Raw genomic sequence first — 25873 nt, forward strand, 5'->3', positions numbered from 1 at the left:
CCCCAATGAGTTGAGTTGGCAACCTTGTCAAACTTCAATTGGCCATAAATGTGAGGGTTAATTTCTGAACTCCCATTTTGATTCCTTGGTCCTTTTGTCTTTCATTGTGCCTGTACCACAGTTTTGATTACTTTAGCTACGTAAGTTATAAAATCAGGAAATGTGAATCTCCAACTTTGCTCTTCTCTTTCAAGATGATTTTGATACTTCAGGATCCTTTACACTTCCATATAAATTTGATTATTCATTTTTCTATTTGTGCAAAAAAGACTTTTTGGAATTCTGGTTTGTATTGTGTTGAAACTTTAAATTGCATTGCATAGAGTTGACATCTTAATGTCTTCCAATCTGTGACCATGGGATATACTTTCATTTATTTCATTGTTCTTTGATTTCTTTCAGCAAATTTGTGTAGTATGAATGGAATTTTTTCTTGATTTCCTTTTCAGATTATTCACTACCAGTACATAGAAACACTCTGATAATTGCATGTTTATCTTGTACCCTGCCAGTTTGCTGAATTCTTTTATTAACTCTAATATTTTTGTTGTGGATTTTTCAAGCTTTTCTTTATATAGCATCATAAGGTCTGAAAATAGGAAAAATTTTATTTTTTCCTAACCAAATTAGATGTCCTTAATTTCTTTTGGTTGCCTAATTGTTCTAGCTAGAACTTCCAGTACATTGTTAAATACCAGTGTTTATAGTGGTCATCTTTTCTTGTTCCTGATCTTGGGGGGTGGGGTGGATTTTTCAGTCTTTAACCATTGAGTATGTCATTAGCTGTGGGTGTTTACCATATGCCTTTTATGATGTTGAGGCAGTTTCAGTCCATTCCTAGATCATTTTAGTGTTTTTATCAATAATAGGTGCAGGATTTTGTCAAATGCATATTCTGCATCAATTGAGATAATCATATGTTTTTTTTTTTCTTCATTCTATTAATGTGGTGTATTGCATTTAGGGATTTTCTTATGTTTAACTACTCTTATATCTGCAGTAAATCCCATTTGATCATGGTGTCAAATTATTTTAATGTGATTTAAATTTGCTAGAATTCTTTAATGTTGAATTCAGTTTGCTAGAGTTTGTTAAGGATTTTTGCATCTATATTCATGAGGGAGATTGATTTGCAATTTTCTTTTCTTGTGGTATCTTTATCTGGCTTTGGTATTAAGGTGAGGTTGCCTCAGAATGAGCTAGGAAGTGTTCTCTCCTCTTCAATTATTTGGAAGAGCTTGAGCAGGATTGGTTTTATTTCTTTTTGTTATGTGTGGCAAAATTCAACAGTGGTGCCATGTATTCCTAGATTTTCTTTGTTGGGAGGTTTTTAATTACTGATTCAATCTCTTTCCTTGTTTTGGTCTAGGAAGATCTACTATTTCTTCTTCAGTCAGTGCAGTTAGTGTGCATGTTTCTAGGACTTTGTCCTTTTCATCTAGGTTATATATTGTTCTGGTTTGCTAATGTTGCTGTTATGCAAAATACCAGAAATGGATTGGCTTTTATAAAAGGGTTTATTTGGTTATGAAGTTACAGTCCTAAGGCCATAAAAGTGTCTAAATTAAGGCATCAACAGGTTATACCTTCACTGAAGGATGGCTGGTGGCATCCAGAACACCTCTGTTAGCTGGGAAGGCATGTGGCTGGCTTCCGTTGATCCTGGATTGTGTTCCAGCTCCTCTCTCAGCTCTTGTGTGTTCTTGGTTCTTTCTCCCAAAGTGTTTCTCTCTAAGCATTTCAGGGCCCTGTCTTAGTATATCTCAGGGCAAACTCTAGGCTTCATCTCATAGCTAAGCATCCTTCTTTCTGCATCTTCAAGTATCTCTAAATATCAGTGTCAGCAAAAGTCTTTCAATGGCCATCTCCAAAATGCCTGTCTCAGCTGCAGCGCTGAGCTACTTCTGTCTGAGCTCTTATAGGGCTCTAGTAAACTAATCAAGACCTATGATAAATGGGTGGAGCCAAATCTCCATGGAAACATTCAGTCAAGAGGCCACAGCCTAATCAAAAAGACTAATCCCCTAGGGCAACTAGTAAATAGCCATGAACAACTAGAAAATAGTCTGGAACAACTGATGAGACCTCTGTGACTGAACTCACTTAAACACCAGTCTGGAATGGATGGAATGGCTGAGATCGCAGGATAGAACTGTAAATAAAGCTCCCCAATCTGTTGAGCTGGCACCCCTCCCCCACCAGCACAGCAAGCTGAGTTGGAAAACTTCACTGTGGGAAAAAGAAGCAGTCCCTGCCAGGAACAAAGGAATGTAGCTCAACCAAGCTCCAATTGCTGTTTTAATTAACAAATGTGGACCACTGAATACATGCTGCCAACACAGATAATCCCAGAGCAAGCAGGAAGGGAATCCAGAGCTTTCTCCTGGCATATAAAAGGATGGGAAAAAATGCATAAGTAAATAAAAACAGAGGCTTTTGGAGTCCACTGAGCTCAGAATATTGGAAAAGGTCTGTGGCCCAAGAAAAGGGGCACATAGAACCAGGTGCCAACTCCAGTTCTTGCCTGGTAAACTGGAGGGCTCAAGACTGACTCTGAAAAGCGTACATCTTTTTTTTTTTTTTCCTTTTTTTCTCTCTCATTCTACGTAGCTAATTAGGCATTTTCAACTGTCAGCATTGACCCCAACAAGGGAGTTAAGATAGAGAGTCAAAGGAAAAACTCAAGTGTAGAAGATAATTCCCAAAAGGGTGTATCTTCCCTAAGAAAAAGGGGATGGGGCCCAGCTCAAGCTTGGTTTCTGACACCCTTAGCCCTTGGCCAGGACAGGGTCTGCTGAGAATTAAAGGGACTGAACCTCTTTACACCAGTGGGGAGCTGTGCGTTGACAAGCAACACCTGCTGGGAAGGATGGAAAAGCACAAAGTCTAGAGGTCTCACAGGAAAGTCTGACAGTCTGCTGGGTCACAACCTCCTCCTGAGATGTGGGCCCACCTGGTCTGGGAAAATCTGATTGAGGTAATCAAGGAAACCAGATGCCTTGGCAAAAAAAAAATATAAATCACACTAGGAAAAATGAAGAGATGGCCCAGTCGAAGGAAAAAACTTAGACTTCAAATGAGATACAAGAGTTGAAACAACTAATTAAGGATCTTCAAACAAATATGCTAAATCAATTCAAAAATCAAATCAGTGGGTGGAGGGAAGATACAGTAAAACAGAAGAAGGATATAAAGAAGACATTGGGCAAACATAAGGAAGAACTCAAAGGCTTGAGAACACAATTGGCAGAACTTATGGGAATGAAAGTCACAATAGAAGAGATGAAAAACACAATGGGGACATACAACAGCAGATTTGAAGAGGCAGAAGAAAGGACTCAGAAACTAGCAGACAGGACATCTGCAATCCTACACACAAAAAACTGATAGGGAAAAGAATGGAAAAATATGAACAGGGTCTCAGGGAACTGAATTACAACATGAGGTGCCTGAATATATGTGTCATGGGTGTTCTAGAAGGAGAAGAGAAGGGAAAATGGGCAGAAAGAATAACAGAGGAAATAAACACTGAAAATTTCCCATATCTTATGAAAGACATAAAATTACAGATCCAAGAAACACAATGTTCTTGAAACAGAATAGATCTGAGTAGACTGACTCCAAGACACTTAATAATCAGATCATCAAATGTCAAAGACAAAGAGAGAATTCTAAAAGCAGCAAGAGAAACCCAATAAGACTATGTCTGGATTTCTCAATGGAAACCATGAGGGTAAGAAGGAAGTGGTATGATATATTTAATATACTGAAAGACAGAAACTGCCAATAAGTATTCTATATCTGGCAAAACTGTCCTTCAAAAATGATGGAGAGTTTAAAATATTTCCAGACAATCAGACACTGAGAGAGTTTGTGAATAAGAGACCTGATCTTCAAGAAATACTAGAGGGAGTATAACAGGAGATAGGCAAAGAGAGGAGAGAGAGGTTTGGAGAAGAGTGTAGAAATGAAGACTACCAGTAATGGTACTGTATGGTCTCACTAATATAGACTAACATTGATAAGCGGAAGTTGAGAGTTGAGAACACAGGTTATCAGGATATAGGAAGAGATTAGAGATCGCTCATTTGATGCTGAATGAGTGCAGATGTTTCAACAGGGTTGATTGTATAGAACCAGAAATGGAATGGATAACACAATACTGTGTGATGGTAAAGCAATACTGTAAGTACTGTGAACAAAGATGAGTGTGAGTATTATTGAATGAGCTAAGGGCATATGGGACACCAGAAGGAAAGACAGAAGATAAAGACTGGGATTACATAATTTAGTGAAACCTAGAGTGGTCAATGATGGTGATTAAATGTACAAATACAAGACTGTTTTTAAATGAGCAAGAATAGATGAATGTCTACATTGCAAGGTGTTGAAAATTGGATGGTATAGGGGAAAATACAATCAATGCAAACTAGTCTATAGTTAATGGTAACATTGTAAGATGCTTCCACTAGTTGTAACAAAAGCAAAATACCAAAGCTAAATATCTATAAGAGGGGGATATAAAGGTGTGATGTGGGATTCTTGGTGGTGGTGGTATTGTCTGACCTTTTCATTGTATTTTATTTTTATTTTTCTTCTATATTTGTATTTTTATTCTTCATTTTTTTCTTCTTTTCCTCTTTCTTTGGGGAAGAAATGGAAATGTCCTCATATAGATTGCAGTTATGAATGCATAATTATGTGCTTATACTGGAAATTATTGATTGTTTACTTAGGGTGGATTGTATGGTGTTTGAATAAAACTGTTTAAAAAATAAACAGAGGGATATAAGTGCTAGAGAAAATGTGAAGAGAGGGATATACCAATTCCCTGTTGGTAGAGAGGTAGAATGACACAGCCCAGATGGAGGCAGTGTGGTGGTTCCACAGGAAGCTAACTATGGGGTTGCCATATGGTCCTGCAACCCCATTATTGGGTATATACTTGGAAGAACTGAGAGCAGGGTCATGAGAGAGCATTGCACACTGGTGTTTATGGCAGCAGAATTCACAACTCACAATGGTTGGAGGTGGCCTAAGGTACATCAACCCATAAATTGAATGGTGAACTGTGGTGTATAAATACAATGGAATACTGAGGGGTGGCAAAAAGGAATGAAGTTTTGAGGTTTGCAATGAAGTGAATGGACCAGAGTTAAATAAGTCAGAATCAAAAAACAAACATTAAACACCTCACAAATATAGAATAGCTAGAATGTGAAAACTCTAAGAATAGAATCCAAGAGCATAGGTTATCAGGGGAAGCCTTATTGTAAGGGTTCCTAGATTGTAAGCTCTTACAGCAGTCACATCTATTCATAAGTAGTTAACAGTTGTCTCTAAATTCTGAGATGCTGAGCTGTTTGTGTATAACCTGTTTGGGCCCTGGAACTTCAGGTATCTTTGTGACACCAGAGACTCAGAGCCACAGTTCAGCAACTATTAATGTCAGCATTACCCCATACAGAAAATATTTAAAAAGCTAAAAAAGAGATCAGACTTCAAGTAGATATGTGAATGAAACAGACTTGATTAGAACTAAGGTAAACCAGACTAAAAGGAAAAGGATGATATTGACTATGTTTTAAAACCTCAGCTTCTGTGTGAGACCAAAGGAAGTGATGTTTATTTGGTGCAAAATCTATATTTTCTGTAGCATGCTATATAAGTTAACTTGTATGGTCAGTTTATTCAAACACCGTAATTACATGGAAACTTGAATAGGGGGTGAGATCTGGTTGGTTTGTACACGTTAGCGTGAAATCCCGATACATACCAGAGTAATTTGGGCAGAGAATAAAAGGTATTTGCAAAGCCCCTTAAGGGCCTGGAGAAAAATGTGGAAACCTAGGGAATTCCTGATACTCTCTCAAGCATTGGGGAGTACCATTATAGTAGGCCAAGTCCTCAATCTTGGGGCTTGCCCTTATGAAGCTTGTTACTGCAAAAGAGAGGCTAAGCCTACTTCTAACTGTGCCCAAGAGTCACTCCCAGAGAACCTCTTTTGTTGCTCAGATGTGGCCTGTCTCTCTCTAAGCCCATTTAGCAGGTAAACCCACTGCCCTCCCTCCTACATGGGACATGACTTCCAGGGGTGTAAATCTCCCTGGCAATGTGGGACATGACTCCTGGGGATGAGCCTGGACCCAGCATCATGGGTTTGAGAAAGCCTTCCTGACCAAAAGGGGGAAGAGAAATGAAACAAAATAAAGTTTCAGTGGCTGAGAGATCTCAAATAGAGATGAGAGGTCATTCTGGAGGTTATTCTTGTGCATTATAGATATCCCTTTTTAGTTTTTAGTGTATTAGAATAGCTAGAAGGAAATACCTGAAATTGTTGAACTGCAATCCAGTATCCTTGATTCTTGAAGATAATCATGTAATTATATGGCTTACATGGTGTGACTGTGTGATTGTGAAAACCTTGCGGCTCACACTCCTTTTCCCAGTGTATGGAGAGATGAGTAGAAAAAATGGGGACAAAAAGTAAATGAATAATGGGGGGGGAATATGAGATGTTTTGGGTGTTCTTTTTTACTTTTATTTTTATTTTTGGTTTTAGTTTTGTTTTATGGAGTTATGAAAATGTTCAATAAATTGATTGTGATGAATGCACAACTATATGATGATACTGTGAACAACTGTACACTTTGGATGATTATATGGTCTGTGAATATATCTCAATAAAATAGCAATAAAAAAGTATTAAGAGACAGAATTTCATATGAAAAAATCAATAATATTGCCATTTATATTTGCCTATATTGTTACCTATACCAGAAGTCTTTGTTTCTTCATACAGCTTGAAGTTACTTTCTAGTCCTTTCCTCTCATATGAAAGATTCCATTTACCATTTCCTGTAAGGTAGGGCTAGTGGTAATGAACTCTCTTGGCCTTTGTTTATACAAATGTCTATATAGCTTTGTCAGATATATTATTCTTAGATAACATTTGTTCTAGTTTGCTAATACTGCTGGGAAGCAAAACACCAGAAATGGATCGACTTTCATAAAGGGGGTTTATTTGGTTACACGGTTACAGTCTTAAGGCCATACAGTGTCCAAGGTAACACATCAGCAATTGGGTACCTTCACTTGAGGATGGCCAGTGGTGTCCAGAAAACCTCTGTTAGCTGGGAAGGCATGTTGCTGGTGTCTGCTCCAAAGTTCTGGTTTCAAAATGGCTTTCTCCCAGGATGTTCCTCCCTAGGCTGCAGTTCGCCAGAAATGTCTCTCAGTCGCTCTTGGGGCATTTGTCCTCTCTTAGCTTCTCTGGAGCAAGAATCTGCTTTCAATGGCCATCTTCAAACTGTCTCCCATCTGCAGCTACTCTCTCAGCTCCCGTGTGTTCTTCAAAGTGTCCCTCTTGGCTGTAGCTGCTCTTCAACATGTCACCCTCAGCAGCACTGAGTTCCTTCTGTTTGTCAGCTCATTTTTATGGCTCCAGTGATTTAATTTAGACCCACCCTAAATGTGTGGGGTAACACCTCTATGGAAATTATCCAATCAGAGTCATCACCCATAGATGGGTGGGGCACATCTCCACGGAAACACTCAAAGAATTACAATCTAATCAACACTGACACCTCTGCCCACACAAGATTACATCAAAGAAAATGGCGTTTTGGGTTACATAATACATTCAAACCGACACAATATTTTTTTTCCTTTAAGCACTTCAAATATATCCTCCCACTTCCTTCTGTCCTCCATAGTTTCTAATGAGAAATCAGTTCATATCAAGGACCCCTTCCTTGTATGTGACCCACTTTTCAAGATTCTGTCTTTACCCTTGGAATTCAACAATCTTATTACAATGTGCCTTAATAGGAGTCTTTGAGCTCATCCTGTTTGTTTTCTTTTCTGAATGCTCATACATTTCACCAGATTTGGAAATTTTTCAGTCATTATTTTTTCAAATATTTCTTCTTCCCCATTATCTGTTCTGCTGAATTCCTATGCCGCATATATTTGCAAACTTGAGGTTGATCCACAGGTCCTCTGGGCTTTGTTCATTTTTTAAAAATTCTTTTTACTTTCTGCTCCTCAGACTGGACAATTTCCTTCATCTTATCTTCAAGTTTGCTGATCCTTTTTTCCTGCTTCCTCCAATCTGCTGCTGTTATATTTTTTCTTTTCATTTATTTTACTTTTCAGCTCTAGAATTGCCATTGTTTTTTCTTTATATTTTATACCTCATTATTGAAATTCTCATTTTGTTCTTATATTATTCTTCTAATTTTGTTAAATTCTGTATGCTTTCCTCTAGCTCTTTAATCTAATTTAAGAGCATTGATCTAATAACTTTGATTATTAATTCCAGAGACTGAGCTTCCTCTGCAATAGTTGCTATCAAATTATTTTTTTTCCTGTCATAGGACCATATTTTCCTTTCTTCTTGTATGTTTGTAATTTTCTGTTGAGAACTGGACCTTCCGAACATTATGTGGTAGTCACTCTGAAAGTCTAGTTCTTCCACTCCTTAATCTAACAGACCAAGAATAAGAAAATCAAAAGAAAAAAGAAAAACAAGTAAATATAGAATGAAATACAGGGAAAAAAGAAAAAAGGAAAATAAATACTAACAAAAACCTTCAAAATAAAAAGTTGTACTGTCTCTCCACGTTTCATGGTAGACAGATAACAGTGGGAAGCTGGAAGCTGCTGCTGTAGAGTCTAAAATGAGGCCACTGTCACTTCTGGCCCCTCACAGGTCTGTCAGGAAGGAAGGAAGGAAGGAAGGAAGGAAGGAGAGAGGGAGGGAGGGAAGAAAGCAAAACAGGGTGCACTGGTTCTACATCCTGGCAGACATTAGCGTGAGGTCTGAAACTGCTGCTGCCAAAAGGATCAAAACTGAGGCTACCATCTGTACTGGTCTTTCAGGAATCAGCCACACCAAGAAACACCTGTCCGTAAAAGAAAGAAAGCCTATGAAAAAAGTTCACTGACTCTTTACGTCCCAGTGGATGCTGGTGTGAGGTCAGAAGTTGCTGCTCAGAGGGTCAAAACTAAGGCTAGTATCCACACTGGTGCCTCAGAAATCTGCTAGACCAAGAAACATCCATACATAAAGGAAAGAAAGTCAATGAAAGAAAAGGTACACTGGCTCTTTATGTCCCAGTGGATGCTGTTGGGGGGTGCGAGCCACTGTTTCCCCGAGGGCTGAAACCAGGGCCACCATCCGTGCTGGTCCCTCAGGGATCCCCCAGACCAACCTCCATCTTCAACTATGACTTTTGAAGGACAATATTTCCTCTGCCTACCCTGGCTCCAGTTGGCCACTCCCAGAATCCAGCCATGTTTTTGCAACTGCCATCACTTCCTTGGCTGCTGCAACAGGCACTAGTTTCTGCTTTCACTTACAAAAGCTGAAGTTTGGGCAGCCCCTCCCTTCTTTTGGCACTCTCATGATTGTTTTAAATGTGCAATCTGGTTCCAGGATTATCGCCTAGTCAATTCCAACTCCTTTTTTCCAGTTTATTCACTTTTCTTTTGGAGGGAGCAATCTGTAAAACTTCTTACTATTTTGTGTCTATGTTCTTTCCCTATTTTTTCATGAAGGAATGTAACTCTGGAATGTATGTTGGTCAGGAAAGGAGAGGAAGATAAGGGAGCTACTTGATGAAAGGATAAATCTGTATTTGGCTTGTAACCATAGGACATCTGGGTTAAAAAGAGCCCAAATGCTTTTCTTAAGCATCATCCCCAGACACAGTTCTCTCAAACACATGATTTCATCAGATGATAATAGAAATCGTATTTGGATTATAGTAGAATTGTTTATACCAGACTTTGATATTTTAACAACCATATAAGCTAAAAATCTAAAACTTCAATGGATAGTATTTTGACAGAAACATAGGGAAAAGAAAATCAAAATTACCAAGCATTGAACTCCCAATTTTAAAAGTTTTGATCTTTATTTTCCTTACACCCACCTCTCAGCAACAACAATAATGGCATTGAACTCTTACAGTCTCTTTCTGTGTATACCATTATCTCTTTCATAGAAGAAGGAACTGAGATTGAAAGGTGAACCATGTTTGTGGTCTCATAATAATGGACTGAACTATGCCAAACACTAGAAGACATGTTCTCTTTCTTTTCTGAATCAAAGCATCGTTCTGGTTATATGCTGATAATATTCTTAATTGTAACCCTTGCTTCCCAGTCTCAGCAACTGCATAAGGAAGACAAAGTAATAACTGACATTTCTTTTATTTCTATATAAAATGAATTTAAATCTCTACTTAAAATCCCTGTAAAAATTTATTAAGTAAACTTTCTCTGTGTAGGAGACAGGAATAGTCAGAAATCATTTTCTAAAGAAGTTTCCCACCAGTAATTTGTAAAAGTTGCTGGGTTGTTAAGCAAAGGTTAAGACATTACTAAAAGTTGTGTTGTTTTGAAACAAAACATATAAAGCAGAAAATTACTTCCAACTTAGCTCCATTTGTTCAGGTCATCAACTATGTAGTTTCTCCAGGACCATTTTCCCCCCACAAGTAAGTGATGTATGTTGAGCTTCAAAAGTGACTTGAAAATTCATCAAGACCTAATTCGTCTCCGTATAAATCGTGGCTTGTGCATCTGCCAGGACAGGCTAGATTTTGCTACAGTAACAAATACTTCAGAAATCTAGTGATCAGACACAATCAATACATTTTTCACTCAGTTTACATGAACGATGTAGGTCAGCAAGAAGACTGTGCTCATTATAGCAGTTCAAGGCACTCTGCCTAATATTTACCTTAACACATATTGCACAATCACTATTGCAAGGGGAATGGAGCATAGCACATCACACACTGAATCCTAAAGGTTTTCCATGGGGGAGATATACCTTATTTCTACTCATATCTCATTGGCCAAAGCAGATCTCATGGCCAGTACCAATTTCAAAGAAGGTGGGGAAGTGTAATCCTACAATTGTCTAAAGGAGAAGGAGATCTGGAATATTTTAGAATAACCCTCATATCTACCATAGGTTTTCCAGCTGCACTTGACTGATGGTTTAGTGCCATTTGCTTTAGAGCCCCTCTAATAAAAGAGTCAAAATGTTCACCTCAGAAGAGGCTAAGTTCTTTTGTGCTACCCTATCAACCATTGGCTTTTATGCAAAAGGAATTCTCTAAATTCAACTAGAACAAATATATATTTTCTTAATATAAAAGAATGCTCATGTTAAATCCCAGGAAAACTTGGTTACAAAATGTGGTTTGGTATAAATTAAAGAGTAGTATGTTAGTCAAATTGGGTAATAACAATTGGCCAAGACAGAAGTAATTGATTATAAAATAAAAGATATGAGTGTACAAATTTACCAAAAGAAGAATCATTATAAAGTTTAGATTTTAAGATTTTTAATTTTTTACTAATTTTGCTTAAATTTTTATTCTTAAAAAAGGAGAAATAAATAATAATTTACTTATCAGGAAAATTGTGCTTATTTTTGTTCAAACTCTGTATCTTACATTACATTGTCTTACAGTGTCAGGATATCCTCGCATCAGAAATAGAAAATGAGGAACTTTAATTGCTAAACATAAACATATAAGCTCATGAAGTGAGAGTGAAGACAAAATATCCACATCCTTCTGAGAAGCTTCTATTTCTTGTTTCTAACATAATAGAGAATGTATATAGTAATTTTGCCCTTACTCTTACACATATGTGATTATGTGACAATGACATATTCCTATATCTAAGATAGTTGATAAGTTTTGAGATGCAATCCAAGACAGCTTTGTGTTTTTCTACATTTTGTGGTATAGCTTTTAGCAAGGTATTAAAATATGGATATAAAGTTGGAATTTGGTCCAAACAGTAGGAACACTCCCAAACTACCTGAGAATAGTCACCTTTACCCCACAGAGGGAAATACATTCATCAAAGGAAAATATGTGGACCAAAGCTATTGACCTGCAAATTAATATTACTCTGAGACAATGGCCCTGAATCCCAATGCAGAATTTCTTTGAGATAGGCATTGCATGTGTAGATATCTTTTTACCTGGATGAAGACCATTCCAGAATAGGATCCAAAGTAGTCTTGACTGCTTCCTTTTCTCCTTTCCTCACTAGACCTACATACTACTGCTCCTAATAATATTTTTTTTTAAGTGAACTTGTCTATTTGGGTAGGTCTTTGGAGGTGGTGGGAGTTTGGGAGGTCAGGAGGAGCAGCTTTAGTGCTTACCTTGCCTCACTGCTCTGGCACCCCAAGAAAAGAACTGAACCCCAGTAAATGCTCATTGTATGTCTCTTTGGTTAATTTTGGGATGGAATAGTAAGAATCAATTGTGATGGTTGTATAGATGAACTCTGGACATAGAATGCATATGCTGTAATTGTTCTTCTGCATTTCTTAAAACAGCTACATGATAAACCTGTATTTATTTAAGGGGCTAGAAAAGAATGGTTATAAATTCAGATGTATGACCAAGAGGGCCTTTTACATTGCATACACTTAAACACCTTGCCTTAGTTTATGTAAATTAAAAGGCAATGTTTGCAGAATAGCCTGTTTGCAACTATAGCTTTCTAGAATCAAGATTATGCCAAATATTTGCATAAATTAGTCACTGGACTGTTTGGTTGCTGATCACCAGACATGACTTTGTCTTTTAATTACTACCCAAAGCCAGATATGTTGAAGTTGTATGCCAGTAATCCTTTGAAACATTTGTCCATGTTGCATGAAAAAGTCTTAACTTGAGCATCCTAAGTGAGCACCTATTTTTTTCAACATCTGCATTTATTGATTCTAATTAATTTTTTATTTTTATTTTTTGGATAATTTCAATATCTTGAGTGTGTTTCAGGACCAAGAGGTGAAGTAAAAATACTTAAAAGTGGTTAGATTTCCAAATCACATCTTCCGGTTCAGAAAACCTGTAATAGATAATATAGAGTACCTTGGTAAGTTCACAATAACTACCAATTATTGCACACGCTTTGTGTGCCAACAACTGGAATTCTTTAAATATATAGTATTTCTAATGTTCAAAATTGCCCTGCTAAGTACATCATTATTTTAGAACTAGGGCTTTGAGTCTGGAAAATTTACTTTAATGGGTCACACTGTAAAATAGGGCTGAGATTTGAATCCAAGCCTGTTTGAATTCAAATCCAACAAGGGTATATAACTTCAAGCCCTATTTTTCTTACCTGTAAAATGGAGATAACCATGGCTAATCACATGAATATCATGATTATAACACTGAATTTTATATCTGAGAATGTGCAATGGCTGATTTCTTTTAGCAGGACCTATAGCCATACTGCCAGCCAATATCACTCACTAACTCCTGAACCTGGGAAAATCATAACCTCACTTTTTCCAGTATTGTCATTTGTCAAATGGGCATAATATTACATTCTTCATAGTTTTTTGTGAGGATAAAGTGAGATTAGACATATCAAGTGCCTAGAATAAGACCTAACAAATAGGAGGAGCTTAATAAATATTTGTTGCCTTAGATGATAAATTAAAGAATGCCTACTATCACTTGATCTAACATTAAGCGTAGCTTATAAGGGATGAGGTTAAAATTGCATAGGATTCCACAGAGTTCAAAGCCTTATGAAGAAGTTTGAATTTTGCCCCCCTATTTTTCATTCTTCATTGTGGTTTGAGATCTGAGGACTGATATAAAGCAAATTCTATCTGCAGGCTTCTTCCAAAACATGGTAGCCTTCTTGATGTAATTTCCTATACCTTAGTCACTGTATCATTGGATAATGTTCTGAGGAGTATAGTAACAGTTTCTTAAGTGATGGTGAAAACTCTAAGTGCTCACAGGGGATCTCATTTTGTCATGCTCTTTAAAAGAAACCTCAAGGCTTAATTCCTTGCTGCTATCCATTCTGTCAATTTGAATTGCAAGTAATAGTGACCAAAATGTTTAAATTGTAGCATTTTTATATTCTAATTTCAAACTATGATGGATATATTTGCTGAAATTTATGTATAGCCTTACTTATTTGAACCAGCTGGCCCAACATGGCATTTTTTTTTTTTTTGGAAGACTTTAAAATACTAGATTTAATAAATTCGTTAACTACTTTTGTAGCATTTCATTAAATTATGCTTGGAAGTTTTTGCTGGTTAGCCACTTCACAGGGAAAGTGAAGTTAAAGCTATTAAAATATCCTCAACACCTCGGAGGAAGTGTGTTATTTAGAGAAACACAAAACCCTCATTGCTTATAATTTTGCTTATTGAATTTTTTTCCCTCCCAGCCCTCATCCACCCTCTGTGACTACTATAAGAACAAAGAATCCGGGTGCTTGGAAGATCTTATTCTTGTGTATTTTTAGAAATGCTAATAGCCCACATTTAAATGTAACAAGCGTTCTGGGAATATGTACTTAAAGTTAATTTTAAAATATAGCATATCATTATTCCTTGGCATATTTAGACACAAGAAGTATCCTATATACACCAACATGTATTACCAATTTTCAAAAAATTAGAGCAGAAAAAATTTTAGCTTTAGACTTCAGATAGTGCATTTTCTCTTTAATGATTCAGAAAGCATTCAAAGATCCTGAAATGCCAGGTGGTCTGTATTATGAACATCATTTATCACTGAAACAGTTTTTCTTATAGATTTTGAGAGAAGCTATGAATGGAATACCCTAGTTAATCAACTATAGTATCCTTTCTGGAATTCTAATTTAGAATAGCGATTCTCAAAGTGAATCAGTAGCATCAGTACTACTGGCAGACTTGGGCCCCTTCCCCAGAACTACTGAATCAGAAACTCTGGGGTTGGAGCCCACAATCAGTATTTATCAAGCCCTCTTGGTAATTCTGATGCAGCTTAAGTTTTGAGAACCACTGATTCACATGTAAGTGAAAGATACGTGTGCATATGACCTTGATCCTCTTTGAGTTGTTAACTATAGAGAAGCAATACCAGCTACTACGCAGCCCATTTAGAGTGAAGTGTATGTCTTAAGCAGTAATAAATCTGGAGGGGAAAATCTTTGTCTACATAATGGTCAGTAGCTTGTTCCCAAAGCTAAAAGGCCTCATAAGAAATGTGGCTCCAGATTTAAATTTTATGAATACACAACCACCAAACAATCCCTTCACCTCAGCTTGGCTTCAATTTCATGGCACCCAAGTGGTGGTAGAAATTCCAGGGCTCTGGTGGTTAGAGAGTCCCCAAATTACCCAGGAGGTTCATTTGGATTTCTTTTGCTCCTTTGGCAGGAAATAAAGAGTAAGTAGTGTAAGAAAATAGCTAAAGCTTTTTAAGATTCAAACTGTAAACAACTCAAGGAACTACTAAAATAAACTAAGTTTCAGTATGTAAAAAAAGATATTGAGTGTAGGGTTGCCAAATACAATACAGGAGGATGAGTTAAATTGGAATTTCAGAAAAACATGATTTTCCTTATCAACATATGCCCCATAAAATATTTGTGGTGAAATTATATAAAAAACATTGCTATTTATCTGAAATTCAAATTTAACTTGGCATCCTTTATTTTATTCACTATCTGATGACCTTAATTGAGTGACTACAATGTGCATAGTTAAGCCTTCCAATGATTTTTTTGGCATTTTCTTACTTACTATATTTAGGCAATCTAGGTATTTGCTGCTGCGTTGATAAGTTCATTGATAGGGATTTTTAAAAAAACTTTTTCAATGTTATAGCAATAATATACAGTATATTTATCTTCACTTGATAAGGGAAGACAAAGTGCATAGTATACATCAAAAATGTATTTATGTATTTGTGTGTGAACTATCTTTTCTCAAAACATGTCTTGTACTTTATATAATTTTACTAAATCTGAAAACTATGACTCCATTTATATCCCTAGTTGATAAGGAAGATATATTATTGGAAGTTGGAAACACAATTATTTTTAGAAATTTAACACTGTTTTAAGTAAATTTGGGAAGTTTCAGCATTAAATTGGTGAATAGTTTTCTAAGGGTAATGAGAACCATACTATTTGAAAAAGTATAAGAACAATCATTTTTTCAGTATTACAGCAAAGTCCCATCATAGATTCTATGCCTTCAATTTCATCAATTTGATTTGTGAGGTTCACTACAAGAGCATATGTTATATAAATTGTTTTATTCAATAATGAAATTGAGGTGGAAAAAGGATGAGACTTGTCCAAGATCATATTGTGGGAGAATTATTGATATTGTTGGAGAATGCCATGTCTGATAAAAAAAAATAGCATGTGTTTATATTGAGCACTTCTGCATATGTACATCACTGATTCTTCATACATACCCTATGAGATAAAGAAGCAGGTAGTGTTTTGCCCTTTTACAAATAAATAGGTTGAAAGCTCAGAGAAATAACTTGCCCAAGTTTGACACACAATAAACAAAGGAGAAATGACTTAAGTCCAATGTTCTATCAACTATGCCATAAGTAGAACCCTATTGAAGCACAAATAATCAATTCTTATTTGTTAATTTTAGTAAGTTCAGAAATTGTTCTATGTTTCAGAAACTATAAATGTGGTTTGGCCAACCATGATTTTCTCAAAGGTCTCTTTTCCCTTTAATGAACTATCATGATTCATTCAAACTTTAAGAGGAAATAAAATACACTATAGGGCATTGATTAATAATAAATCCTCTTTGTGACAGCATTGAATTAGATGTCAAAAGGGCTAAAATACCCTTAAAATGAAGACTCACAGATTATAAAAGCCAGAGGAATTAAGATTACATCAAAAATGCATTTAAGTTCTTGCTTTTGCTTAAGATGTAGAAAGCTAGAAAGATCATCACTCCCACCCTAACAATAAAAAGGTAAACAATCTACAAAATCATAACTTTTTTTTTATGAACCTATCAGAGAGCTGAAAATGGATGGCAACCAACTAGCCAGAAATCTAAGAAAAGCAGATGCCTCCAGAGAGACAGGATATGAGAAATAGCTTGCCAGGAGCAGATAAACCACATGGGACATGTGCTGGTTTGGAGCTGTTAGAACATAAAAGGCCATGTTCTTTTAATCCATTCCTGTGGCTTCAGACCAGTTGTGGATGGGACATTTTCATTAGGTTATTTCAATTGAGATGTGACCCACCCTTATCAAGGTGGGTCTTATTCCTTTTCCTGGAGTCCTTTATGAGAGGATAAAGGTGAGAAAAAGCCAAGTGAGTTTAGAGAGATGAGACCCTGGAGGAACTGAGAGAGGTAACCACTGAAACCAAAAGCTGAAAGCAGTGAAACCTAGAGAGAAGGATGAGCAGATGCTGGCCATGTGCCTCCCCATGTGACAGAGGTGTCCCAGATGCCGGCAGCCTTTCTTCAGAGAAGGTATTTTCATGGCCCTTAGAACTATAAATTTTCATGCTGATAAATCCCCATTGTAAAAGCCAACCCTTTTCTGGTTCATTACATTCCAGAAGCCTTAGCAAGCTGAAACGGAAGGAAATTGTGGCCAACATAAAAATGGGCGAAGATTTTACCTAAAATGCTTAATTATTTTTTAATGACAGTGTATGAACTAGCATAAGAGTATAGAACTTCTTTGAGGCATGGACAAAGAGTCTGCAACCAAAATAATAGACCCTTCTCCATGGACCCAACCCTGTACTTAAGAGAAAGATTGAGAGCTGGGTGGGAAAACACAGACAGCTTCTTATAGTGGAGCAGGCCTTGGGGAAAGGAAGGGCTCCCTGTGCAAGAAAGGCCGGAAGCTCTGCCTGGATCATTTTTCTCCATCACTCCTATGAAACAAAAAGCTTTAAGCCATTACGAGAAGGACAATAATTTTCTTGCCCATTATGCACAGGTGAAAAATCATTGAGGACAAGGGAAAGTAATAGGAAAAACCTTCTGCACTAGTAGAAAGGAAGGAAATTGCCATGGGCCCAGACCATTAGAGATTTCCCCACCTGTTAGGGAGCACCAGCAGAAAACTCTGTCAACCAAGACATGCTAAAGCTATAAGGTGGAATTTGGCTGCCATAGTGAGTAAGGACAGCATCACTGAGAAAGCCCCACCCCTGAGATGCAGAGATTCAAGGTCTAAAAGTCTGAACAAAAATAGCAGATAACATCCCCATGAGAACTTCCACCAGCTTAGCAAAAATCAAGAAACAAATAGATGTAGTCTACTGCTATAAAAGATGCAAGAGCTTGGAGAGAGAACCCTCCCAGATACATACTGTATGGGAAAACCTAAAGTTGATTATGCAGCAGGAACATTGAATGAAATTTTCTGTCAACCATCTCCACCCAAGTAAAAGAATCACAAAAGGGATCTGAGCCTGTGGAATGCTGAAAATAACCATAGGAACAACAACAGCAACTAAATCCAGCTCATCTCCTTACTAGATTGATGCTATCTACAGACAATAAAGACATAGCAAAAGAAGCATGCCCATTTTCAGTCATAAATACTATTTACCTTGGTGTTTATTGTCCTATAAGATGTCCAGCTTTTAATAAAAATTACATTATACATGAAAAAGTAAGAAAAAAATGCATTGTCACAAGGGAATGCGATCATCATGACCAGACTCAAATAAGATCCATATATTGTACTTATCAGAGAGAAAATTTAAATATTTGCACAAACATTCTTGAGGGCAGTCAGCATCTGTTTTCAGGACATGTAGAAAATTGGTAGACCAGTAGAGAATTGCCTCCCAACAATATCCACTCCTTATTTCTATAATGTCTTGGCTTCTAGTGAAATTTCCCATGAGTATGCCACCCCATCAGGCACTTTGATTAATATGATAATCAATCAATAAATAATTTATTTATTGAAATAAATGATAATCAATAAATAAAATGCAGAAGCCTGGATCTACTGCATTAAATCTGTATCATTTACCATTTAATTAAGGCTGTTATCTACAGGACACTGAGCAGTAGGTTGAGGCCAACCTGCAGCATTAAACTTAACCATGGTCCCAGGCTCCTGGAACCAAACAGCTGGACTTTCTTAGAAAGTCAGGTGACCTTCTCCTCAAGTTTCTGTATTGACTTCTCCCCTTAGCCTGAGGTATTAATCCAGGAAAAGGAAGAAGTGTTAATTAGTTGCAGACTCTACCTTGGTCCACAAGGAGAAAATCTAGAACAATTCTATCATCATAGTAAACCTGGACAATAAGTCAAAGCTGATCTGAGCATCTTTCAGGGCCAAGGTGGCATCCTTGATTGCTTGAGCTAAAGTCAAGGACAATTTACTTCCCATCTTTTCTGATTGGCTGATAACAACATAGGGCTAAATATCCAAAGAGGGAGCCTAAATTATGAGTTAGTTATCCCTCCAGGAAGTTCCCTTGAGTAAGAAAGGGGAGTCTCATTTTGGAGAGATCTTTGCAGCCATCTGCTGGTTATAAAATCTACTGGTGGCATTTCCTTAAACACTTTGAGGTCTCTTATAACCATATAAAAATACTTGGGGGAGGAAAGTCACTGTGTTTGGGGGAGGGAGACAAGTTTCTACACAATAAGTACAGTCCTGGCTTCCACACAGGAAATACAGTCCCAAGGGCATATATCTTTCCTTATAAATTGTTTATAATTGTCGGGTGCTCAAGTGAGACATTCTTTGGTAGGAAGGCACAGGTTGACAGTGCTTCTAAGTTGGCCTCCTGACTGGCTGGTATGCTTTTAGAGTTCCTAGCTCAACTTGAAGTTAGTTCTTAATTTTTGAGTGAGTGTCTGAAGGTAATAAGTCCAGCCTTTCCTGATTGCCCATATCAACAGCTGGCATTCATCTACTCCATGAAATGAGTGAATGATGGCAATATTAATGAGGATGGGAAAGATATCAGGGGTGTTGGTAGATGTTTTCCATTGGAGGCATAGGAACTGCTGCCTACCTCTATGGTTCCAATAGACTACTCAGTATGGTTAAGGGGAATGGTGGTTACATTTTGGTCATAGCCATCTTGTGGTGGGTGGAGGACCCAGCAGTCAATTACAGTCATGGTCCTTGCAATAGTTTAGGAGAGCCATACCAGGGCCTTTTCTTTCATAAGGTGGTCTTCAGAGGCAATTCTAAAAAACAAAGATCATTAATATTGCCCCTTCCCCCCAGACTCCTAGGGTGAGAGGTAATTTCTCCATAGGTGGTGAGATTTTTGGTCTCATTCCACTGTCACAAAATTGGTGGGCCCTATTCCAACAGTTATAACTTTACCTTTTTGGAAATCATGTTCTATTCTCACATGGACCTTTTGTCAGTAAGGGTCAGGTACAAGAGGGACAGCAGCCCACACTTTTGACATTTGTGGGCTACTGTAGAGAAACTTGGAGAGTAGTGTACTAAACAACATGTCACTATTCTTGAGATACAATCACGTCAGTCCAACAAAAGAATCCATTTGGCTGAACCAAAATTCAGTTTGAATCACTTAGAGCGTCTTTGGGCCTGGCTCCCACCCAGACAATGTATAAACCAGGCTTGTCTGGTATACTATGAGGGGAAAGAAACAAGCATCATGCACAGGAATGGTAAGTGTAGAATCCCACATTTTCAAAATAGATCTATAACGTTTCCGCTCCTTTTATCCTGATCATTACCTAGGAAGAGGCTGGAAGCAATGATCTCTTTCTAAGGATAGCCACATTCCATCATCAAATTGCCTTACTGAAATATATGGACCATAAAGGGTGAGGAAAGTAGAGTCAGAAGTTTTTCTGAGTTGATAGTTAAGGAGACTGTTTCAATGCTCAGCCATACCAGATCCCTGTGTGTTAGGGGGCTTGGCAAGCCATCACATACCTTAACTATTAGTACTGTTGAATGGATCATACTGCAACTTGTTCATAAAGCTAAAAACAAGACATGGATTAGTATCAGGTAGTATGACGGTCAGAGTTGGCTGACTGGGCTGGAAAAGAGTTACTGTGATCTCAAAAAGTGTCAACAGTACTGAGGCACTACTGATAGCTCATAAAGGGAGCTGTAGGTTTGATTTAGTAAATTTTAGTAAATTAATAAATTTTCCTTATACAATGTGGACTCCCTCTCCATGAGAAACCAGGTGTACCAGTTTGAATGTATTCTGTCCCCCAGAAAAAGCCATATTCTTTGATGCAATCTAGTGGGGCAGACATATTAGTGGGGATTAAGTTGGAACGTTTGGATTAGGTTGTTTTCATGGAAATGCACCCCACTCAACTGTGGGTGATAACTCTAATTGGATAATTTCCATGGAGGTGTGGTCCTGCCCATTCAGCATGGGCCTTGATTAGTTTACTGGAGCACTATATAAGCTCATACAGAAGGAACAAGCTTGCTACAGCCAAGAGGGACACTGTGAAGAATGCACAGAAGATGAGAGAGCAGCTGCAAATGAGAGACAGTTTGAAGACGGCGGTTGAAAGCAGACTCTTGCTCCAGAGAAGCTAAGAGAGGACAAATGCCCCAAGAGCAATTGAGAGTGACATTTTGAAGAGGAGCTGTGGCCTAGAGAGGAACGTTCTGGGAGAAAGCCATTTTGAAATGCAACATGGGAGCAAGCAGACGCCAGGCACGTGCCTTCCCAGCTAACAGAGGTTTTCTGGACACCATTGGCCATCCTCCAGCGAAGGTACCCAATTGTCAATGCGCTACCTTGGACACTTTATGGTCTTAAGACTGTAACTGTGTAACCAAATAACCCCCCTTTTTTAAAAGCCCATCCATTTCTGGTGTTTTGCAATCTGACAGCATTAGCAAACTAGAACACCAGGTCAACTCTATCGGTAGTCACAAGTCAGACTTGCAGTGATAAGTTCTGCATAAAAACCATCAGAATCCTTTACTTTGTTTCAATCTTTTTTTTTTTATTAAATTCAGTTTTATTGAAATACATTCACACACCATACAATCATCCATGATATACAATCCACTGTCCACACTATGATAACATAGTTATGCGTTCATCACCACAATCTATCTCTGAACATTTTCCTTACATCAGAAAGAACCAGAACAAGAATAAAAAATAAAAGTGAAAAAAGAGCACCCAAATCATCCCCCCATCCCACCCCATTTGTCCTTTAGTTTTTATCCCCATTCCTCCACTCATCCATACACTAGAAAAAGGGGGTGTGATCCACAAGGTCTTCACAATCACACTGTCACCCCTTGTAATCTACATTATTATATAATTGTCTTCAGGAGTCCAGACTGCTGAGTTGGAGTTTGGTAGTTTCAGGTATTTACTTCTAGCTATTCCAATACATTAAAGCCTAAGAGGTGTTATCTATATAGTGCATAAGAATGTCCACCAGAGTGACCTCTCGACTCCATTTGGAATCTCTCAGCCACTGAAACTATTTCGTCTCATTTTGCATCCCCCTTTTGGTCAAGAAGATACTCTCAGTCCCATGATGCTGGGTCCACATTCATCCCTGGGAGTCATACTCTGCGTTGCCAGGGAGATTTACACCCTTGGGAGTCGGGTCCCACGTAAGGGGGAGGGCAGCGAGTTCACCTGTTGAGATGGCTCAGTTAGAGAGAGAGAGGGCCACATCTGAGCAACAAAGAGGTACTCAGGGGGAGACTCTTAGGCATCATTACATACAAGTTTAGACTCTCCTTTGTGGTAATGAGCTTCATAAGGGCAAGTCCCATGCTCGAGGGCTCAGCACATCAAACCGCCAGTCCCAATGTTTGTGACAACATCAACTTTGTTTCAGTCTTTGATAATGTAGCCATGTCTAATAGGATGAGAGATCAGGGCAGCAATAGTGGCAATTATGGTGGTGGTCAGGATTGATAGCAGTTTGATACCTGTAGATCTCATGAGAGCATGAGTTCTGGACATATGCATGAGTGACCCACACAATTGATTGGTAGTCATGATTTATTTCCTCAGTCCACAGCTCCAAGAAGGCATATCTTTAATTTGCCAGTCTGCAGTTTTCTAAGTGTTAGAACAAATAGCTAGGCCATTGGCAGCAAGAGTCAGTAAAAATTTTACAAAGTTCATCAACAGGTAGTGGCCAGAGCTGTGAGAAATTCTTTGACTTCTGTCCACTGAATGGAGTGATCACATCCACTTTTTTATTATGTTTTATTGAAAACTACGGTGAACACTAAATGTCCACCTTTACAAAAAACACAGTAACACTAAAACAAAACATACTTCTGATAGCCAATTTTTTTTGTTTGAAGCAGTTTTAAAGTTCAGTTTTTATTTTGCATAGTTGATGCTGAGGTTAAGCATATGCCACAGCCCAATGGGCACCATCAGGTTTAAGCTTAGCTGAAGCTTCAGTGAGCATGGCCCAGGTCTTTTGGGGAATCACTGTGAATCGAAGACCTCTTGGTGCCAATGGTTTTCCTTCACGTGGAGAAGTGGGGGATAAAGTTTCCCCCAGAAAGATAGCTGCCACTTATTTGTCTAAAGCCAAAATGCCTCTGGGGCCAGCAATACTCTTAAAATATACACTTTACATTTGAGGGTTGAGACTTGTTGTGGCCTTCCCAACTTGTTAGTTGTTGAGTCCACATTGACATGCTCCCAAGTGGGAATAACAGGCTGGAGAGTCACAAGGCCTCAATACATCAGGAGTAGTTTCAATAAGGGCTCAGTAGCAAGCTAATAGCTGCAGTTTGGAAAGGTGATGACCCCAAACTCTAAGGGGCTCCTCTGGGTAGTTTTTACCTTCCTTTGACAGAGGCTATAATTGGCAAAGTCACTACCAGAGACTTGTACCACACAGGCGTAACGTGTTATGGTGCTCCAAATGTGGAGACCATGCTACAGTTTCCTGGACAGCTTCCAACAAAACCTCTTGGCTTGGGTCCCACTCAAAGGATGCTTAGCCAAGATAAAGGTCCACATGGAATGCTCAGGTGAGGCACAAACTCTCGCTAATACCCAGGTAGGCCAACAAATGTTTGGTCTCCTTTTTTTGTGGTTGGAGGTTGAAGTAACATTTTTATCTTGACTGCTGGAGAGATTGACATTATGAAATAGACCACACTGTTTGACAAATCTGTACTTTGTGACTCTTTTATAATGACTTCTCCTTGTTCCAGTTACATACACTCTCCCTACCTTGCAAGGCCATTTGCTATGTAAACATCCTTGAAAAGATAGCCCAGAGTAAAGACCAGTCAGTGCCTCTGCTCATAAGGAACAGAAATGTGAGAGACCCATAGGGAATTGTGTTTCAATTTTGTCTACTAAAAAGAACGAATTTCACTTTATGCAAATTATATGTCATTTAAAAAAATCCATTTAGTCTCTTATGCAAAAAATCAAGAAGATGGGTGAATAAGGTGATCTGGAAATTGTTTCTTCTCTATTCTGAAGGAATTTACAGTCCCTGTGAGTTTTTTTTTTTAACATACAATTGGATTTAAAAACAAAACAAAACAAAACAAAAACAAAAACAGAAAGCCAACAAACACAAAGCCCTGCAGGTTTTTAAATGAAAGTACTTAATAGTGTTCTAAGCACTGTAATGCCACTTGCACTAAGTTCATTGAACCGTGTTCAGTTTGTTGTATGTACCATGAGAAATTTATTAAGATGAGTGAATATATTTCCCTTGATATGCTAGTTACTGATTATTCTCAGAACAGATCCATTTTAAAAAATGTGATGACCTATTTTTAATAGTCTAAGATATTTTTAATAATAAGGGAAATATAAGCCTTGAATAATTCCATGGGAACAATGAAAGCCATGGAAGTTTGGACACTTTGAAACTAAACATTTAATAATATAAAAATAAATTATTCTAGATTGCTCAAACTTCGGAGCAAAGGGTTTCTAGGTCTTTGGACTATATAAATGGTTCTCAACTCTGGCTGCACACAGGAATTGCACTGGAAGCTTTAAAAATAATGATGCCAGGCCCTATCCCTCAAGATTATGATTTAATTTGTCTAGATGAAGTTCCTGCATTAGAATTTTTAAAAATCTCCACAGTTATTCCAGGGTTGCATCCAGAATTACAAACCACTGCCTATGCATTGTATATGCTAGCATGTAATTCTACTTAGCTACTTGGTCTATAAGAAACTTTCTAACACAGAACCCTTAGTGTTACTTAACTGTATGAAAAATGAATGTATACAAAATAATTTAAGAATTTCATGACTTTGACTTTAAAATTCATTATGAACAGTGAGACTCAAAATATGTCATTAATTTATTTCAGCAGTTCCTAATTTTGGAGTTGGAGGTAGCAAATAAGAACCATCTGGGTCATTTTATCAAATTGAAATAGCCATGTCCCCATCAGGAGATTCTAGTATTTGGAAAGAAATGTGAATAGGAAAGGAGAAATGTATAAGTTTTAGAAGTTCTCCAGATGATTCTGATCTTCCCCATGGCTACCACCACTCCATCTTTTGTGAAAATTCATTGGTTTATCTCCTCTGTGTCTCTTTTGGCAAAAGAATTGGATATGTCACAAAGATCAGTGGTCAGTCTCAAATATCTATCCTCAAGTGATCAAGTTAATCATTTAGAAAAGCTCATAAAAGAAGCCTGAAAAGAGGAAAACTATTAGATGAGAAAGATATTACAAAATAGAGCAATTTCAGCAAAAGGATAATGTGCCAGTTTGGATATATTATGTCCCCCAAAAGCCATGTTCTTTAACGTAATTTTGTGAGGGCAGACATTAATTTTTTGATTGAGTGTTTCCATGGAGATATGACTCAATGAACTGTGGGTGAGAACTTTGATTAAACTATTTCCACAGAGATATGGTCCCCACACATTCAGGGTGTGTCTTAATTAAATCACTGGAGTTCTGTAAGAGAGATCACAGACAGAAGGAGCTCAGAGCAGCTGAGAGGGACGTTTTGGGAGAGAAGTTAAGAGCTGACTCTGATGCTGACACTTGGAGATGCTTTGAGACATTTGGAGATACTAGCCCAGGGTTTGCTCTGGAGAAGCT

Source organism: Choloepus didactylus, chromosome 2 (genome assembly GCF_015220235.1).
Source record: "Choloepus didactylus isolate mChoDid1 chromosome 2, mChoDid1.pri, whole genome shotgun sequence".
NCBI classification, from domain to species: domain Eukaryota; kingdom Metazoa; phylum Chordata; class Mammalia; order Pilosa; family Megalonychidae; genus Choloepus; species Choloepus didactylus.